This window comes from Macaca nemestrina, chromosome X (genome assembly GCF_043159975.1).
Source record: "Macaca nemestrina isolate mMacNem1 chromosome X, mMacNem.hap1, whole genome shotgun sequence".
NCBI classification, from domain to species: Eukaryota; Metazoa; Chordata; class Mammalia; order Primates; family Cercopithecidae; genus Macaca; species Macaca nemestrina.
Window position 1 is genome coordinate 154,682,234 of NC_092145.1, and position 18,342 is coordinate 154,700,575.

Here is an 18,342-nt window from a genome sequence, read left to right on the forward strand (position 1 = left end):
GCCAGGTGGCTCCACTGTGAAGTTACTCTTTTGTCACTCCTTTCCAAACTGTAGGTAGAAAGTCACTATGTTCAGCCCACACTTAAGGAGTGTGGATTAACGCTCCCCTCCATGACACTGGACTATGGTATTAGTGCATTCTTACATTGCTATAAATGAATACCTGAGACTGGGTAATTTATAAAGGAAAGAGGTTTAATCAGCTCTCGGTCCTGCAGGCTGTACAGGAAGCATGATAGTATCTGCTTGGCTTGTTGGGAGGCCTCTGGAAACTTACAATTATGGCAGAAGATGAAGGGGAAGCTAGGTGTCTCACATGGCCAGCATGGGAGGAAGAGAGAGAGAGGGAGGAGGTGGCACACACTTTTAAAAAACCAGATCTCATGAGAACTCACCCACTATACAGTACCAAGGGGGGATGGTGCTAAACACGCAGATCCAAACCATATCAGGATATCTGAATAAATTATTTGGAATGATTTGTCTATTACCCTTCCCAATTTCTTTATATAATCAATCATTTGTGTATATCAATATTGATCATAAAGGATTTTTTATTCTTTGGGTTATAACACAATACTGCTTTATTTATTCAATTGCTCAAAGAGATAAAACTCTGGCCTGGGAGCTCTTTTTGTTGGTTCTTCTGTCCCTTTGACATACTCATATCATTGCATTTTGTTTGTCTTTGCTTTTTGTCTGTTTTAGCACATTTTTACTTTATGTAACTACATTATGCTCCAGGCTCATCTTGGATATTTCCTGCCTGAGTACTAGAATCATTTATTTCTTTATAAATTCCTGGATCCTTTTATTGGATAATGGTATAGAAACCAAACTCTGAGCACCAAGTGTGCTCATTGGTACTTAGACATTCTGGGTTTTAGATTTCACCAGTTTTTTTTAATTATCATTATCATTCCATTATCATCAAGTGCCAGGAAAAATATAGCATAACAACAGCATGACTCTGTGGCTTTGTGTGTTTCATGTAGGTTTTCTTCCTATAATATTATTGGCAAGCACCAACCAATAGCTAAATTTTAATCACCTATTAGCCAGTCTTTAATAATCTATGGCAGGGTGTTAGATTAGCTGATTGATATGGTTTGTGTCCCCACCCAAATCTCATCTTGAATTGTAGCTCTCATAATTCCCACATGTCATGGGAGGGACCAGGTGGGAGGTAATTAAATCATGGCTGGTCTTTCCCATGCTGTTCTTGTGATAGTGAGTAAGTCTCACGAGATCTGATAGTTTTATAAAGGGGAGTTCCCCTGAACAAGCTTTCTTACCCACTGCCATGGAAGAAGTCCCTTTGTTCTTCCTTCGTCTTCCACCATGATTGTGAGGCCTCCCCAGTCATGTGGAACTGTGAGTCCATGAAACCTGTTTCCTTTGTAAGTTACCCAGTCTTGGGTATGTCTTTATTAGCAGCATGAGAACGGACTAATACACTGATTTCATAGGTACTAGATCTCTCACAAATTACTGCAAATGATTTTGTGGTTTTTTCAACAAAATGAACTAGATCTGGTTGAAGTGGTTACTTGGCATCAGATGGATTATTCTAAAAATCCACTGTAATTAGTCTGATTAAGGATAAAGTTCTAGCACTGTTCTGCCAACATGTGTTTATGGAGTTTCACTAAGGCCCAGCAGGTGCAAGCAACAGAGAGAGTGATGAGTGGACATTGTAATTGGTTTTCATGGCAATGAGAACAAACCAGTGCCAGGGGATGATGAAAAGTGTGGCTGAACCTAGGCATGAGCTCAGAAATTTGAAGTTAATTTTCAGCGAGTCATTAAAATCAGTCCAGAGACAAGGCGTCTCCAAACATGAAAAAGCATGGCAGTATAGAAGGTGAGAAAAGCAAGCTGCCTTGGGGAAAGTTACAATTATCCAAGAAGCTGTGCATGACTTCTTTGCTCAGAATGCGCCTCCCTACCAAATTTGTACCTTGAAACTGAATTCCCCATATGATAATATTAAGAAGTAGGCCATTTGGATGTGATAAGAGTCCTCATGATTGGGATCAGTGCCCTCACAAAAGAGGATCCCTTTGTCTCGTTTGCCACGTGAGGACACACAGAGCCATCATCTTTGAAGAAGGGAACCCTCCCCATATGCTCAACCTGCTGGTGCTTTGAACTTGAACTTCTGGGCTTCAATAAATTACCGTGGTTTATAAATTACTCAGTCTAAGACAATCTGTAATAGGTGCTCAAATGGACTAAGAGAGTGGCTTATTGGATGTATGGAAATACTGTCTCATTAACAAAGAATGGAAAGTCCACAGCAAGATTAAATACATCAGGAAGCCGGACATCATTGACCTCAGCCAGGGATATTTTGTATAATTTTACTTTTTTCTACGCTCAATGAGTCAGTAAATGTAGGTAACCACAAATTTATTGGTTCAATTTTGAACTTGAAGATGGAGGTATGGAGTTAGGGTAAGTGTGGGGAAGAGAAGGGTCGTACTGAAAACCAGCTCCTGATATAGAGTCAACTAGAAGCAGAGTAGGCATGAAAGATTCTGTGGTATGTGGAATAAATGGATTTGCCAGATAAAAATCCAGGATGCCCAGTTTCATTTTTGTTGTTGTTGCCATTATCTTTTTTTTTTTTTTGAGACGGAGTCTCGCTCTGTCATCCAGGTTGGAGTGCAGTGGCGTGATCTCAGCTCACTGCGACTTCTGCCGCCAGGGTTCGAGTGATCCTCCAGCCTCAGCCTCCTGAGTAGCTGGGACTACAGGTGTGCACCACAACACCCTGCTAATTTTTGTATTTTTTAGTAGAGAGGGGGTCTCACCATGATGGCCCGGCTGACCTCGAACTCCTGACCTCAAGTGATCCACCTGCCTTGGCCTCCCAAAGTGCTAGAATTACAAGCGTGAGCCACTGTGCCCAGCCCCCAGTTGCATTTGAATATCAGATAAACAAAGAAAAAAATACAGCATAATTATATCTCAAATATTGCATGAAACATTCTTTTACCAATGTTTTTGTGAGTCCTGTATTTTTAGCTGTTAAATCTGGCAACCCTAGGCCCAGATGTCTGTGCTAACGTCTGGTCTATTGTCTATCTACCACTTAGATAGATACTTGTGTGGTTATAAGCTGACCACTCCACTTCTCCCAGACAGCTTCCTTACATAAGTTTCCTATGACAAAGTCCCTGTCTTAATACTGCTCATCTTCTCGAAGATGCATTTAAAAAAATCCATTAACACCTTTCACATTAATTAGGGCACTTCCTGTGCAAGTAACATAAACCCACTTAAATAAGCTTAATCAAAAGAAAACAGAAAAGGAAATGTGTTCAAGGATACAGGATGTCTCAGAGGCTCCAAGGGCAGTGTAGCAAAATGAACAGTGTCCACTAAAAATTCATGTCTACCCAGAACCTAGGAATGTGACCTTACTTGGAAACAGGGGCTTTGCAGATGTAATTAAGGTAAGATGAAGATGAGATCATACCAGATTAAGGTGGGTCCTAAATCTAATGAGAATGTCCTTACAAGAGACAGAAAAAGACACATGAAGACACATACAGAGGAGAAGGCCATGGGGAGATGGAGGCAGAGACTGGAGTGATGCGGCCACAAGCCCAGGGACGCCTGGCGCCACCAGGAGCTGGGATAGACAGGAAGGATCCTCCCCTAGAGCCTCTGGAGGGAGAATGGTCATGCAGACACCTTGATTTCAGACTTTTGATCTCTAGAACTAGGGGAGAGTAAATGTCTTTGGTTTAAGCTACCCAGTTTAAGGTACTGTGTTATAGGAGGTCTAGGAAACTCATACAGGTAAGAATGTGATGGGGCTGGGTGTGGTAGAGCGCACCTGTCATTTCAGCACTTTGGGAAGCTGAGAAGCAGGAGGATCCTGAGAGGTCAGGAGTTTGGGACCAGCCTGGGCAATCTAGTGAGACCCTGTCTTTATACTAGATTGGTGCAAAAGTAATTGCAGTTTTTGCCATTAAAAGTAATGAAAAAACCAAAATTACTTTTGCACCAACTTAGTAAAAATTACAAAAATCAGCTGGGCATGAAGGCACACACCTGTAGACCCAGCTACTGAGGAGGCTGAGGCAGCAGGATCTCTTGAGCTCAGGAATTCGAGATTGCAGTGAGCTATGATAACGCCACTGCACTCTAGCCTGGGCAACAGAGCAAGACTGTCTCTAAAAGAAAAACAAGAACAGCAAAAGAATATGATGAAGATCTAGAAGGATGTGCAGCCCTTCTCTTTGTCATTCATTACCTTTCTGTCTTCATATCTTCTTTGTACAAGTCAACCATCCTGGGAATATAAACCCCTCTGTATTGTGTGTGTATGTATATATATATATATATATACATACATACACATATAATATATATATTTTATATATATTTTATATATATATATATTTATATAATATAAATATAGATATAGGTAAATCTCTATGCATCAATATGTAGAGATAACTATACATATAGACAGATCCATATCTCTATAGATATCTATAGAAGATATAGATATACATATATATTTCATAGATACCTATAGAAGATACAGGTATCTACAGAGATAGAGATACAGATATACATTGAAATAGACATAGCAATTTCTACAAACATCTATGTAGAGACAAATGTATGAATTTATATAAATCTATCTATCTATCTATATGCCTATTTCTAAATCTCTCTATATATACATGTGTATCAATAATTCCAAGGTCCCAATTAACTTGGAGAAAGATTTATGTACATTTCCATACTTTTAAAAGTGTAGTGCATGTTGTCATTCATCAAAGGGACATAGACATTGTAAAAGATTTTCATTAAAAAGTCTTAGGCAAGAACATTGGTACAGTCACTGCAGAATGTCATTTAAAAATGAACTCTATTTTGGGCCTCTTATTTGGGATTCAATATCCTTGGTTTTCTTACAAAAGCAATAGTTAATGGATTTCTCACCGTCAATGAATGTAGTGAAATTTTGGAGCCTGAATCCTTTTTAAAAATCAGGGCCATTTAAAAGTCATTTAGGCTAATCATGCCCAGTGATGAAATAATAACCGGGGACAGAATTTAGAATAATCAAATGGAAGGCCAGCAGAGAGCATAACTCTCTACTGCGGATGCATGTTACATAATTAATGGTGTGTTACGGGTTTGAAATAACAGAAGTCAGAAGGACAAAGGCTTCAAGAAACCAGAAATAGACTCTTGCCCACAAAGATATCTTTATTCCCATTCATCAGATACAAAAATGGAATTAAGGGCATGTACAACCTTTTTATTGGAAAATATCAATTTAAAGTATTTCCTTCAAGCTGTATTAATCTTATAAAATACTTTCCCTACAAAACCAATGGGAAAAAACAAGAGCATCTCTTTATCTCCTCCATCTGGATTTCTGTAATTATATTTACATGCAAGAAATGTTACATACATTTAACTATTTCAATAAAATCTTACTTAAGTGACTGACATTAATTTTAAATTTATGATAATTCGGCTTCAACTGGTCTGGAGTTTACTTGCTATCATTGAAAGAAAAAGGTTTATTTAGCAACTTTGGAGTGTAAAATAAGACAGAATGAATTTTCCTTAACCTTAAAGATGCAAATATTTCTAGGGTTTACAGCATATTACTCTTATTTAATCTATGTTGTTAATTACCTTATATTTTAATTGACTTCAAATCCTGTTTGGGAATAACGTTTCTAAATGTTTTCTAAAAAACTGAGTATGTTGTTTATCCTGGTTTATGATTTATACACATATATATTTTTATATATTTTCTAGTTTACATATATATCTATATATAAATATCTATAGCTATATCTTTTTATGTATCTATATCTATATATTTGCATGTGTATATATAGATAGATATAGGTATCAAAACAGATATTATATAAATGTTACTCTTTGTCCTATCGTTTCTCAAATTTATTAAACCTCATGTTCTGAACTGGCCTCATATAATGGTGACTACCTAAGGCAATTATCATCAACATGTTGCCAAGAATTTTTTCTAAAATGGTGTCTACGATAGCAAATGAAAGTAAGAAACACCACAAATAAACTAACAGATAAATAAAAATAAAATGGAACAATCGTTTGGATCAGAAGAGGCATTGGGTAAAGAATTAGCTATGCAAGGCTATGTCCTATTTATCCATCTTGAGTATTTTGCAGTTTGTGGAATAAGCAACAGTTCTCACATTCATGCTTAGTGAATAGTGAATAAAAACAACAATCAGCAAACCACTTAACAATGACCCACCACAACCCTGCTATTTCTGAATTTACCTTATCGTTTTTTTTCCTTTCACATAAGACTATAATTATGATTTCAACTTCCTCATCGGATCCCCAGTCATGAATCTATCTAACATATTCAGCTGAAGGCTGTCAAGGATCTACTGATTCCAAAATGCAATGTACTCTCCCTTCGTCCTTCACTCCTAAAATCTCTGAAGACCTTGACACTGTTGACTCCTGCCTACTCCTTGTGGAGGTTAAAGTCCTTCCTTGAATTCCATACCACACTTTCTCTTACCTAAGATCTTCTGCAGATGGGAGAATGACCCTATTTTAGGTTGTTATCAAGACCCTACCCAGTGTCACTTTCTCCAAAGATTTGCCTTTTCTCTTAAGAGAACATTTTCTACATTTTACACCAAAATGTTAAGTATCATATCCATAGGCTTTGTGCTCAGATCTACAGATCCTACCTTAAGATCCCTATCCAGGTCAAATCTCTTGTCCCAAAGGTCTCAGGTCTGTGGGTCATTGGTATTTCTATGATCCACCAGCACCTCATTTTTCTTTCTGAACAAGTGACTTTGGCTGATTGCACTCTCATTCATATTAGCCTTCCCATCTCACCACATGAAGGCTATCTCTAGTCTCTTCTCATTTTAGGGCTCCATCTCATTTTTACTCAACTTCTGCAGCTATGCACATAGTCAAATGCCACTCATAGTGAAAAAAAATTCATTAAAACTGTGTTATTTTCACTACTACTGCCCTAATTTATGAATGCAGCAGCCTCACTGTCCTCTTTTGTTCTAGAATGTCCCAGCCCTTAAATCCCCTCAGAGTAAACTCTCTGAAAGGTAATCTCTGATATCACTCCCCACTAACACCCATAAGGATTCCAACCAATGAATATTCATCAACCTCTGTAGTCCAGCCTGACCGATTTCTTCTTATTCTCCTCTATGAATCGTAAAAGCTTATCATCAGCTCACCACCACTCTTGTTTTCAAGGTTTAATTTGAGGAAAAAACAATCTCATGTAGTGGGGTGACCCCCCAAATGCAGGTTCCTAGAACTCACTCAAGACCTGCTAAGTTTGAATCCTGGTGTTTAGCTCTAGAGGCATTAATTTTGTAACCATCTTCCTGGGTCATCCTTGTGCACCTTGAACTTCCAAAGCCTTTGCTCACTCCATATCTGTTTCTCTTTTCCAGATATTATTAACCTGGAATAATTTCCCACTCCTGCTCTCCAATTCCCCAGGAAAACCTTGTTCATCTGTGAACAATTTTCTCACCATCCCAATAGGAAGCCTGTTATGCCTTCTGTATGGTTTGGAGATGGCATATATCACACATTGAGTTGCATTTTAATAATTAAAGAGCTTAATTTATCCTCTTATTAGATTGTAAGCACCTTCTATACTATACATATTTATCTCTCTAATAATGATTAGTAACTAATAACATAGTCTATATTACTATTGCATGAACAATTATTATCCTACTGAAAATATTTCTGTTTCACTTGGACCATTGTATTAGGAGAGTCAATACGAATCAGCAGTGCCCCACTGGCTTCACTAGTATTGCATTCAGAGTTCTACATATTGCTCTCACAGGAGCTTGAACATAATACCAGAATGTGGTTGATGGAGACACTGAGACAGAGAGAACAAGTAGTGTGGTATAGATTATTTCTCATGTTCCCTCCAGTTCTTTGTACCAAACCCAACTTATGTATCATTCTTGGAAACCTACTGTTTTATTTCATTTTATGACTCCCCCCAACTCCCACATTTCACTACACTCCACAGTTAGATTTAAAATGGAAGCATGGAGAATGATAACCTTATCCCTTCCAGGAATCTTGGATCTAAACTTCTCTAGCGCCTCTGTCTGTGTTGCAATCTGGTGGCCCAATTGTTAAAAACTGGTGTTTTGGGTCCTATCCTGGTCTCCTGTGAGGGATTTTGGATTAGGGGAAATGATAATTTCATAACATCTTATATTCACTTTTTCTTACAACCATGATTCCGTCTGTCTAAGATGCTTTCTGATTTTTTTCTTTTTTTGAGGGAGGGTCTCATTCTGCTACTCAGGCTGGAGTACAGTGGCATGATCATGGCTCACTGCAGCCTCCACCTCTCTGGCTCAAGTGACCCTACCCCTTCAGCCTCCTGAGTAGCTGCTACCACAAGGGTACACTACCACTACCAGCTAGTTTTAAAATTTTTTCATAGAAACAGGGTCTCACTATGTTGCCCTATTTTTAAAATTATTTTAAAAAACTCTCAATGGAGTCATTCAGATAGAAGTGAAAATGTGCCTGCCTCCTCTCTTCCAGGTCACATGTCTCAGGGAAGAGATCTGCTACTCAACTAATGCAGCCACAAACTAAGCCAAGCATTCAGGTTTTGCCCAAACTCTCCCTCCCAATCTCACTTTATCATGCTGCCTTAAAGTATTTAGAAGTGATGTCTCCCCACACCAACTTCTCTTCCCTTCGCTACCCTTCCCTTCCTTTTCTGTCCCTTCCCTTTCTCCTTTTCTCTTTCTCTTTCTGTGTTTCTCATTCAGGACTTCATTTGTTGCATCCATTCTTGCAACAATCTTACAAATATTTTCTTTTCTTTCCACATTGGCCCTCTTCAACTTGTTCTCCACGTTGCCATCACAATGATTGCCCTAAAATATAAATCTGATCATTTCTTCCCCGCTCGCTGCAGAAAATATGTTACTGGCTTTCCCACTGCCTACTGGATAAATTCTACCTTTTCAGCATGGCATTCAAAACTCTTCACAATTAGGTCCCTAATCCTTTCTTTACCACCTTCTTTTCAAACTCAATGTCCTGGCATGCCAAACCCTCCCTATTTCTAGATCTCCACACACACAGTATTGCTATGATATCTTTATCCATGAACTTCTTCACCCAGTCAGTGTCTGTGTACCATTTCTTCCCTACTCAGAAAGTTCTTTCTTTGCAAACCCTTCCTTAATCATTTTCACCTCCATAGGTCCCTACGAATTCATATGTATTCCTTGTGCACACCTTGTAAGCCTATTTTTTCTCATGCTTTTGGCTATCTTGTCCACTAGACTGTATGCTTTCTCAAAAATAAATGGATGAGTTTCACTCACAGATGCATGTCAGTGCTTAGGACTGTTCCAGTGGTTAAAAAAAAAAAAAAAAAAACCCTGAATTTATGAATAAGTCAATGAATTAATATATTCTTGGCAAAACCCATGACGTTCTGGCCTACTATAAATTACTGTGTTAAAGTTGAGATTCTGCTTTAGTTTAGGATATAGATATCTATGTATATGTCCATATATCTACATCTATATGTCTATATCCATGTATATCACTGATTTGGGGAATAAGCTATACTTATTAACAATATTATTGTGTTAGGTCTTCAGTATCTATACAATAATGGAAAAAGTACATGTATGTTTCTAAATATCTATCCAATAATCAGAACACACACATACGTATGGATGGATATATGTTTTTTCTATTATTGGGTATAGGTACCTATTAATAGATAAGTGTATATCTGTGTACCTATCTTGTTGGTAAAAGGTGCTTTTATACATATTATTTCATGTAGTCTCCACAAGAAGCCCACAGGAAAGGTAATTTTAATCTCAGTTTAACAGATTCACAGAACATAACTGACTTTACAACAAGGCAAAGTTTGTGAGGATAGAGTCTTTACACGAAACCAGGTCCCCAAATTGGTGTCTATCACCTTCCCTATTATTGGTCATGCTGCCCAAGTATCCTTCACATCATCGTGGCAGGCTTCATGCTTCGGTTTACTGCCTAAAGCAGAAGCAATTAGGAGGATATCCTATGTGTTGCAGACACTATTTTTTTCCTTTCATAAATGAATTAATGGACCACGAAATAATTTTAAGAAAAGCTAACTTTTCTGGCCAGTCAGAAGAATAAAAGTAATCACCATGTAATATTGTTGTGAAGACTACGAGGCCCCACACATTAACTCAGCTAATCATTACAGTATTACATGTCGATTATCTGTTCCATTTTGCAGATGCAGAAATGGAGGCAAACCATTAAAATACACACCTAAAGTCACATGCAACTTGAACCCAAGCAATCTCATTTTAAAATCCGTGTTCATTGTCACAACACTCTATGATGCCCTCTGATCTTTGCATTGCCAAATTAAATCCAACTTTCTCCAACTCAACTTTAAGTACAGGGGCCATACCCCCATCCTCGCCCCATGCAACTTGAAACTCCCTCGGAAAGATAACCTCCTGGACCCTGGAAATGAAGAGGCGTATTTAAAAACAAATGCCTCATCCTGGGCACAACTCCAATGTTTTATCAAACTCATGAACGTATAAGAATAGAAGAAAACAAAAAGCTTTCATCGATCCTCTCTCAACCATACCCTGAGCATAAAAGAGGTCCTGTACTTTACAGAGCTGCATTCCAATGTTTGCTGCTCTTAAATTTTTTTTTTATATCATTGCTTCCCAGTTGACTCACAATAACGCAGATACAGGGACTGCTGGAGATCATGACCTTAAACAGTTAAAGATGTTTGCATATACTGCAGCATGTTTGGTGTGGAGGGTATCTAGAGAGTCCTAAAAAAGCAAAGAGGAAGAAGGTTTGCTGTGCGCGTCTGGTGCTGTGGCACCGTGTGCCATGCCCACCTGCTCTATCTCCCGGGTACCCGGGATCTCTCCGTTACAGCTGGTTTGCACTGGGATTAGCTGTTCTTTGCATGAGGTTGTAGCTGTGGATGTGGTTTCTGTAGTGATGGGGCCGACTCCGGAGATCTATTGGCTGCTGGCTTTGTAAATTTCATTCAGTTTGGTCCAATGGCAGAGGGAGAGCCCCGGAGACAGCAGGACCTCTCTCCTCAATCTCTCTTTTTCTTGCAGAACCGTCTCTCTCCCTTCTCTGTCTCTTAGCACAGAGCTCTTATTCAGCCACTAGCTCGGCCCTTCCTGCTTCAATTGTAATGCTTGTTCTGCCCGTCCACAGACCATTGACGGCAGAAACAACGAATTTCCTCCAAACTAGGCGGTGTTGGTGGCTCTTGCATTCCTCTGGATGAGCAAATCTAGTTGGGGGGTTCCAGAAGGGGAAGGCTCCTGGGCTTTCAAAACATCCTCCTGAATCATACCTCGTTTCGAGTTGCCTAGAAAAATCTGGACGTGTAAAAAGAACTCTTAACAGCCGATGCAGCTCTTCCAAAGCTAAGGTAGGTGTAGTTTTAAGACGTGTCTCTGGGATATTATTCTCCTTATTTTAAAAAGCCGTTTAAACATTTTGACTTGCAGTGGTTTTCCAGCGAAGGATGGAAAGCCTCACTGCAGATACTTGAGTTTCACTTTATTTGATCTTTTTTTCTTTTATGATTATTAATATTATTTTTGGAAAATTTGAACAGGACTTTCTCCTATCTGTCTCGCTCCATTTCTTAGGTGTGGGTGGGAGTGTGGACCTTCATATGGCTTTTACATGCAACCTCTCCACAGAAATACTTGGTTTTATTTTCACTTAAAAAGAAAAATCCGGACTACCGTTGTTTGGAAGCGTTTTGCTGCAATCAGCTATTTGAACGGCTCTGGGGCCGTGTGTGATGTGTTTACAAAGTAGCGCTGCCTTCCATACAAATAAACAGAAGATTGTGGCGGGGAGAGGGGAAAAATATATATATGTATCTGCAGTACAGGGAGAGAAGGAGCGAAGCGGTCAGGGCTGGAGATGGTGAAGGCAGGAAGACTTCTGCAAACTGTGAGGCATGGGAGGCTTTTCTTTTCTTTTTCTCCCCCTCACCCCCCCACCCCCTTCTTCTTTAAGAAAACTGTCAGCTACCACCGCCTGGGGTGCTTTTTTGCGGGGTTGGGGGAGTGCGGTTAACCAGAGAGAAAAAGGGAAAACAGGCTTGGTCGGGGTTGCATTAAGCGATTTTTTTTTTCCCTCCTTCATCTCCGGGCCTTGGATAAGATGACGGCTTGGGTGATGCACGAAATAACGCACGAGACTGATTAGACCTGGCTTGGCTGGGCTAGGGAACGATCCAGGCGCGCTGGAGACCCCGCGTGAAGACGAAATGACCGTAGCTCCGCGCTGCTTCTGCAAACCGGGGAGCGGGCTCCATGCACCCCTTTCCCGTGTGTGTGGGTTTCGAGGCGGGTGGGAAGGGTGAGGCAAACCGCAGAAAGGGGTAGAGCTGGTGGTTTTGCTTCTTCGGGAGCCTTTGAGTGTAGTCTGAACCTTTGATGGGGGCGCTGGGGGGCTTGCAGCTGCCGCCCTGGGAACCATCTCTGAACTGCCCGCTTATCCGGAGGAGCGGAAAAGTTGGAAGCTGCGAGGACAGACGACCGGAGCCCTTGTCTGGGTCTCAGGGGATCTGGAGCCCTAGTCGGTGCCCACTGAGAACACCCCTTCTCGGAGCGGGGGTGTCGGGGGGAGTGTTAAGCCTGCGGGACGCACGGTCCGCCAGTCCCCTAGGTGGGGACGGGGAAGGAGGCTGAGGAGTAGGTTCCAATAGGCGCACCACCCCCACAGCCCTGGAAAACGCCACCGCCACCCCCTCTTCCCTCCCATCCCATCCCAAGGCTCTCTGCTGTCCCGGGCCGATTTCATCTCGTCTCTTACCCCGCCTCCCCGCCTCTCCGCCTGCCAATTCCCGCGCGGCTCGGCCCGGCCCCTTCCCACTCCAGTGGGCAGAACTGATGGAGAAGATCCGCCAAGCGCGCAGCCAGAGGCGGGGGAGACAGTGGCGGGTGGGCGAGGGGCTTCTAGACCACGCAGGGAGAGAGTGAACTTCAGTCCCGCCCCCTCCCCAAGGCCGCGGCTGGGGCGCCCCCAGCCCGCGCTGGCACCCGCGTGGCCTGACCAGCGGAAGAGCGAGCAGGGATGAGGTGGGGAGAGGGAGGTAGGTGCCGCTCGGCTGCAGATGATGCGTGGGCGGGGGGCTTGCTGTGGGAGGAGAGGCCCAGGTCCCGGCCTGCGCCCTCCACTCCGCGGCTGCTCCCTCCGCCTCTGGTTTTCCAAGAGGCCGGTCGCTACCCCGGGGGATGCTCTTATCTTCCAGTCGTTCTCCTGGACACCCCTTCCTCCTCTTCTCCCTCAACCTGACCTGGCTTTTTCGCCCCTCCGAGAACCGGTAGGCTGGGGTCCCTCGGCGTGGTTCTCCTAGGCCTCACCCGGAGCTTTGCGTTCCCGGTATCGGGGCCCCGTGCACCGTGCAGCCCTGGGCCCGGGCGCACCATTCCGGCGCCTGCTCGCCGCCAGACACAGCAACCTTTCTTCCCGGAGAGGCGGGGGCGGGAGCGGGGGGGGGGGGTCAGGTCAACCCTTGCACCCCCGAGGCCTGGCCCGGGCCACCCTGGGAACGGATGTCCTGTATGGAGGCCGAGGGGCACCCGGAGGACGTCCTCCGCATCGTACCCCTCCCCTTCCCCAGAAGGCTTTTTTTTTTTTTTTTGTACTGCGGGTTTCTTTTTCTCTGGCTTCTTCCTCTGAACCTACGGCAGGTGTGAGCCTTTTTTTATGTATGTGCTGCTGCTATCTCGGGGATGCGGGGGAGGGGGTGCAGAAGGCAGCGTGGAGGGGTCCTTGGAGGTTCCGGCGGGGTTTTGGCCTCTGCGGTGCGCCCGGGCTTGCAACTCGCGCGGGCGCTGGGCGCGCGCGTCACGAATTCAGCCTAGGGCTTGGGCGAGTCTGCGGGGAGCGAGGACGGAGGATCTTGATCTGTCATTTGGACCCAACTTAAGAAATTTGGGGTGGGGGTTGGGTGGGGGTTTTGGAACTAAGCAGGTGATGTTCTTGCGAGCTGAATCCACAAGGTGGTAGTATGGCTTCTTCTTTTTAATTTATTTTACTTTATTTTGTTTCTATTTGGTCATTTTTTTGTGGGGGGCGGTGGTTTGTTGTTGTTGTTGTTGTTGCTCTTATCTCATGCTTTTTGAAGGCATCCGTTGCCCGTAGGGTTTACATCGGAGCGCATTGCATTATATTTTCTTAAAAGGGGGTGGTGTGAGTGAGCTCCCATCTCAGAATCAGCCCTTCCTGTGATGTGAGGAAGGCGAAAGCAAAAGAAAAAAAAAAAAAAAAAAAAAGAGAGAGAGAAAGAAAGGAAAAAAAAAAAGGAAAAGAAAAAGTTTAGGAAGACCTCGTTATCCTGACGAAGCAGAATTGCCAGTTTGTGTGGGCGTTCTGCGGGCGACATAGAAGTTCATGCTTAAGAAATCCGGGGTAGTTTCCTTTTTCAGCTAGAAATTAAACGGCCAGGGTGCAAACACCTGCCTTTGATGAGAACAAAGCGGCAGAAACTGCAAGAGACCTGCATAGTTTGAATGGACACACTGAGCCTTTTCCTAGGGGATGGCAGAGCGGGGTGAAATCAGAACGCAAAGAAATCTGCAGTTTTATGGGGGCAGATTTGGAGAGTGGAGAATTATTTCATACCTTTAGTTGGCTGTGGGGAAGATGTTAGCAGTAATCCATTAAATCCTCAGCACAGATTTTCCTGTGGAAATGTGCAAAATGTTAAGAGGGGGAGGGATGGCTAATGGCACATGGTTGCATTAATTCCTGTATTTCCAGAAAAAAATATGGAATTTCTGTGTATCCTAAAATTAAGAATATAGGAATTTCATGGAGACCTCTGCAAGCATGCATTTTCTCAGATTAGAAATTCAGTATTTTATTACTCAATGAAATGTAGAATGCGTGTGTGTGTATGTGTGTGTGTGTATACAGACATACACGCACGCATTCTACATTTCTACATATATGTGTGTGTGTACATGTGTGTATATATATATACATATGGCCATTTTAAAGAGTATTTTCTTTGACATGTAAGAACACAATCAGGGCCAGTTGTAGCAAGTGTAAAATTACTTCATCAGTTTTAAGTCAGTGGATTAAAATGGGGGGCTTGATTTTTTTTTTTGAAACCAGAATAATAATTACATTTTCATAATAATACCTGTGCACGGATGCAGTTTTAAAGATGCTTTGATGTTTTCTTCTCCGGTGGAAGAATTGTTGCTTTTCTTTGTGTTTTATTTAAATAAACTAATGTTGAATATACAGTTGGCCCTAAAACCAGTAACCTAGCTGATTTTTACCCAAACCTAGGAATATAACAGATATTTGATAAGGGACTGGTGGGTGCATAAGGTAGATAATGAAGTTATCTTGATGCTGTGAAATTTACAAGCAGACTTGAAGGAATTTGAAAGTTCATAGTTGTTGGCCTGGAATGTAGACTAATGGTAAATATATAGATTTTTTTAAATGTGTGAACTTGGCTATTTCATTGTTTTGTGTGTAGTAATTTGTGGAAAGCTTATAGTCTCTCCACAAAGATGAGACTGTTGACTGACTCCGCAACGGAGACTTGCTTTTGGAAGTGCAGGGGTCTCTTTAAAAGCCATTTGGAATACTGTGCTTTTATTTCTAGACCACAACCAAAAGGTTCTCACAAAACTAAACATTCAAGTGCATGAGGGAATGACCTCTGTTTAACATTCTTTCTTTTTAATTGGTACGCCACATTTCAAACCTTTCGTAATACTGTTGAATATCGTCAGTAGTGCAACTTGTTGAGCGAATGCATTGCATTCAGATGAAGTAGCAATATACAAATATTTTAAGTCATTTAATATCCTCCTTCTAAAGATACTCTTATCTGGTTAAAATATACTTAAATTCCAAATATGGTGAGAGTTGGTCTTAGAATGTGGATGTCAAGTGTAAGAGACAGAATTTCAGTGTGTAAACCGGAATGTATTCTTTCTGTATTGCTTTCTGACTTTTAATATTTTAACAATGCTTTCCCCTTTTAAAAACGGGGAATTCTGTTCGGTTTAGTTTAAATCTGTTGCTCTTTTTGTGTGTGTTTTTGTCTGAATACTGCACTTTTTCGGAGGACAGACTTCGTCTCCTGTTTAATTATGTGAATGGATATTCAGACAGATTTGAATAGCCACCACTGATATCTTAAACTCCTGAGCTACCAGTTTGAAATCAAAGATACAGCTTTTGCAACAGTCAGTTAGAGAAAGTGAGAATCAAAATTGAAGCCCAGGCTGTTGAGGCAGTTAGGTCATCTGCTGTGCCCTCTACTACCATTCACTCAATGAATATTTTACAGTTTTGTCATTTTTCTCTAAACAACCTACATTTGGACTTTGAAAGTCTGCACTGTTCTTTGTTAAGTGAATGACAATGTAGGAAGCCCTTCCTCATTTTTCTTGGGGCAGAGTAGCACACATCAACAAGAAAAAAAGAAGGTGATATCTCCTAGCAGTTTGTCATTATGCCATTTATAGGCTTTGAATAAATGTATAGATGAAGAGGCTTTCTCTCTGCAGGTGGTTACATTAAACAAAAAATAAGTAAATAAAAGGCTCATAAAATCATTACAGGAGTGGAAGGTTGATGGTGGAAAACAGCCCATCTACCTCGGGCTGAGATTTCAAATTTATAGACATTTCGTGTTGAGTTCACGTGTCCCAGGTGTATGCGGAACACCTCCACACACGTGTTCCTAAAGCACTCTCATCTTCCCAGAAATGGTACCTGAAGGAGAACACACCTAACCCCTACAATACTAAAATACATATATATGAAACTATATATAGTAAGATACATATCCTACTATATAATATATATATAGTAATAGATATTATAGTAAGGTCTGCATCTATATATAAAAATATAATATGTATCTTATTATTTTATATATATAGATAGTGAGATGAGGTGTATTAATCCATCCTCAGGCTGCTAAAAAAGACATACCCAAGACTGAATAATTTATAAACGAAAGAGGTTTAAATGACTCACAGTTCAGCATGGCTGGAGAGGCCTGAGGAAACTTACAATCATGGTGGAAGGGGAAGCAAATACTTCCTTCTTCACATGATGGCAGGAAGGAGAGGAATGAGAACCGAGTGAAGGGGGAAGCCCCTTATAAAATCAACAGGTCTTGTGAGAACTTACTCACTATCATGAGAATAGCATGGGGCAAACTGTCCCCATGATTCAATTACTTCCCACCAAAGGGTCCCTCCACGACATGTGGCGATTATGGGAGCCACAATCCAAGATGAGGTTTGGTGCGGACAAAGCCAAACCATACCATGAGGTTTTATTGAATTTATTTGAGACAGGAAAAGAGTAATCCTCCATAATTTAGAAAGGAGATGAAATACAGTGAACATTTAGGGTCTCATCACTTGAGGAATACATTTCAAAGAGAGAAATGTTAATTTCAGTATAGTGCTAATGAAATGATCCAGGCTTTCACTGCTCTCTGGAAATGTGAATAAATGGCCCAGAATTTTGTTTAGGTTGTTTTATGTAAAATGTATGTTATATAAAGAAATCATGGTTTGTCAAAGTAAGAGAGTGCTATTTTTGGCTTACAATAGGACTTTTTTAGTTCTACCTGTTAATATCGGTGATCATTTTGGTTTTAAGAGGCCAATACCTGATTGGATGATGAAAACTTGGATCTCAAAGCCATCACCCCAGACTTGTGATTTTATGAACATCTGTGGGCATCTCTCCCGGCTCCCACATCAACCCTTCATCCAGGCTCATTTTCTCTGTTTTTGCTTGGTTGTTTGTATGCTTTGTTTGGGGAGAGGGGACACATATTTTGCTAAGGGCATCTTTTTCAGGCGTGAAACTCAGCCTGTCATATAAGCTGAAAAGGAACTTGAGTTGTTTCAAGTTGCATTGTATGGTAAGTTTTTGGGTCCTTTTAAAAAAAAGGACTGAGGTTACTAAGTGTTACTGGCACTGATAAAAGAGCTATGGTGAATTGTGGTTTGTTTTTGCGAAGTACAGAAAAGGCCTCCTTGGTTCTGTGATGATGGCTGTGGTGAAGTTGCATGTGGTGCCATTTTCCATGTTTAGTATTTCAACACCACCAATATATGGCTCTGGAGTATGGGACGGGCAAGTCCAAAAACAATGAGGCATGCCATATGACTCCAATGGTCAGTCGGGCTGTTCAGTGTGGAACTGTGGTCTCAAAAGCATGGGGGATGAGGACAG

At 41.4% G+C, this 18,342-nt stretch overlaps 1 protein-coding gene and 1 long non-coding RNA gene across 7 annotated transcripts in view; one reads left to right on the forward strand and one right to left on the reverse strand.

The window, feature by feature from the left end:
• The first annotated feature begins 11,031 nt into the window (after nt 1-11,031).
• Nucleotides 11,032-18,342, forward strand: part of LOC105478085 (neuroligin 4 X-linked) — a 348,124-nt gene continuing 340,813 nt past the window's right edge. For 2 of the 6 annotated variants that reach the window (XM_071089256.1, XM_011735049.3), the window contains exon 1: nt 11,032-11,515. The gene's annotated coding sequence lies outside the window, so the exon portion shown is untranslated. Of the gene's footprint in view, nt 11,516-12,988; nt 13,199-13,258; nt 13,430-13,721; nt 13,800-18,342 lie in introns of those variants that run through there. The other 4 variants (XM_071089257.1, XM_011735051.3, XM_011735050.3 and 1 more) reach the window with 3 other exon arrangements.
• On the reverse strand, nt 14,194-17,206 carry LOC105478083 (uncharacterized). Its single transcript, XR_985147.2, has 3 exons — nt 17,125-17,206; nt 14,734-14,794; nt 14,194-14,334 (listed from the first exon to the last, which is right to left on the reverse strand). It is a non-coding gene; the product is annotated as an uncharacterized lncRNA (long non-coding RNA).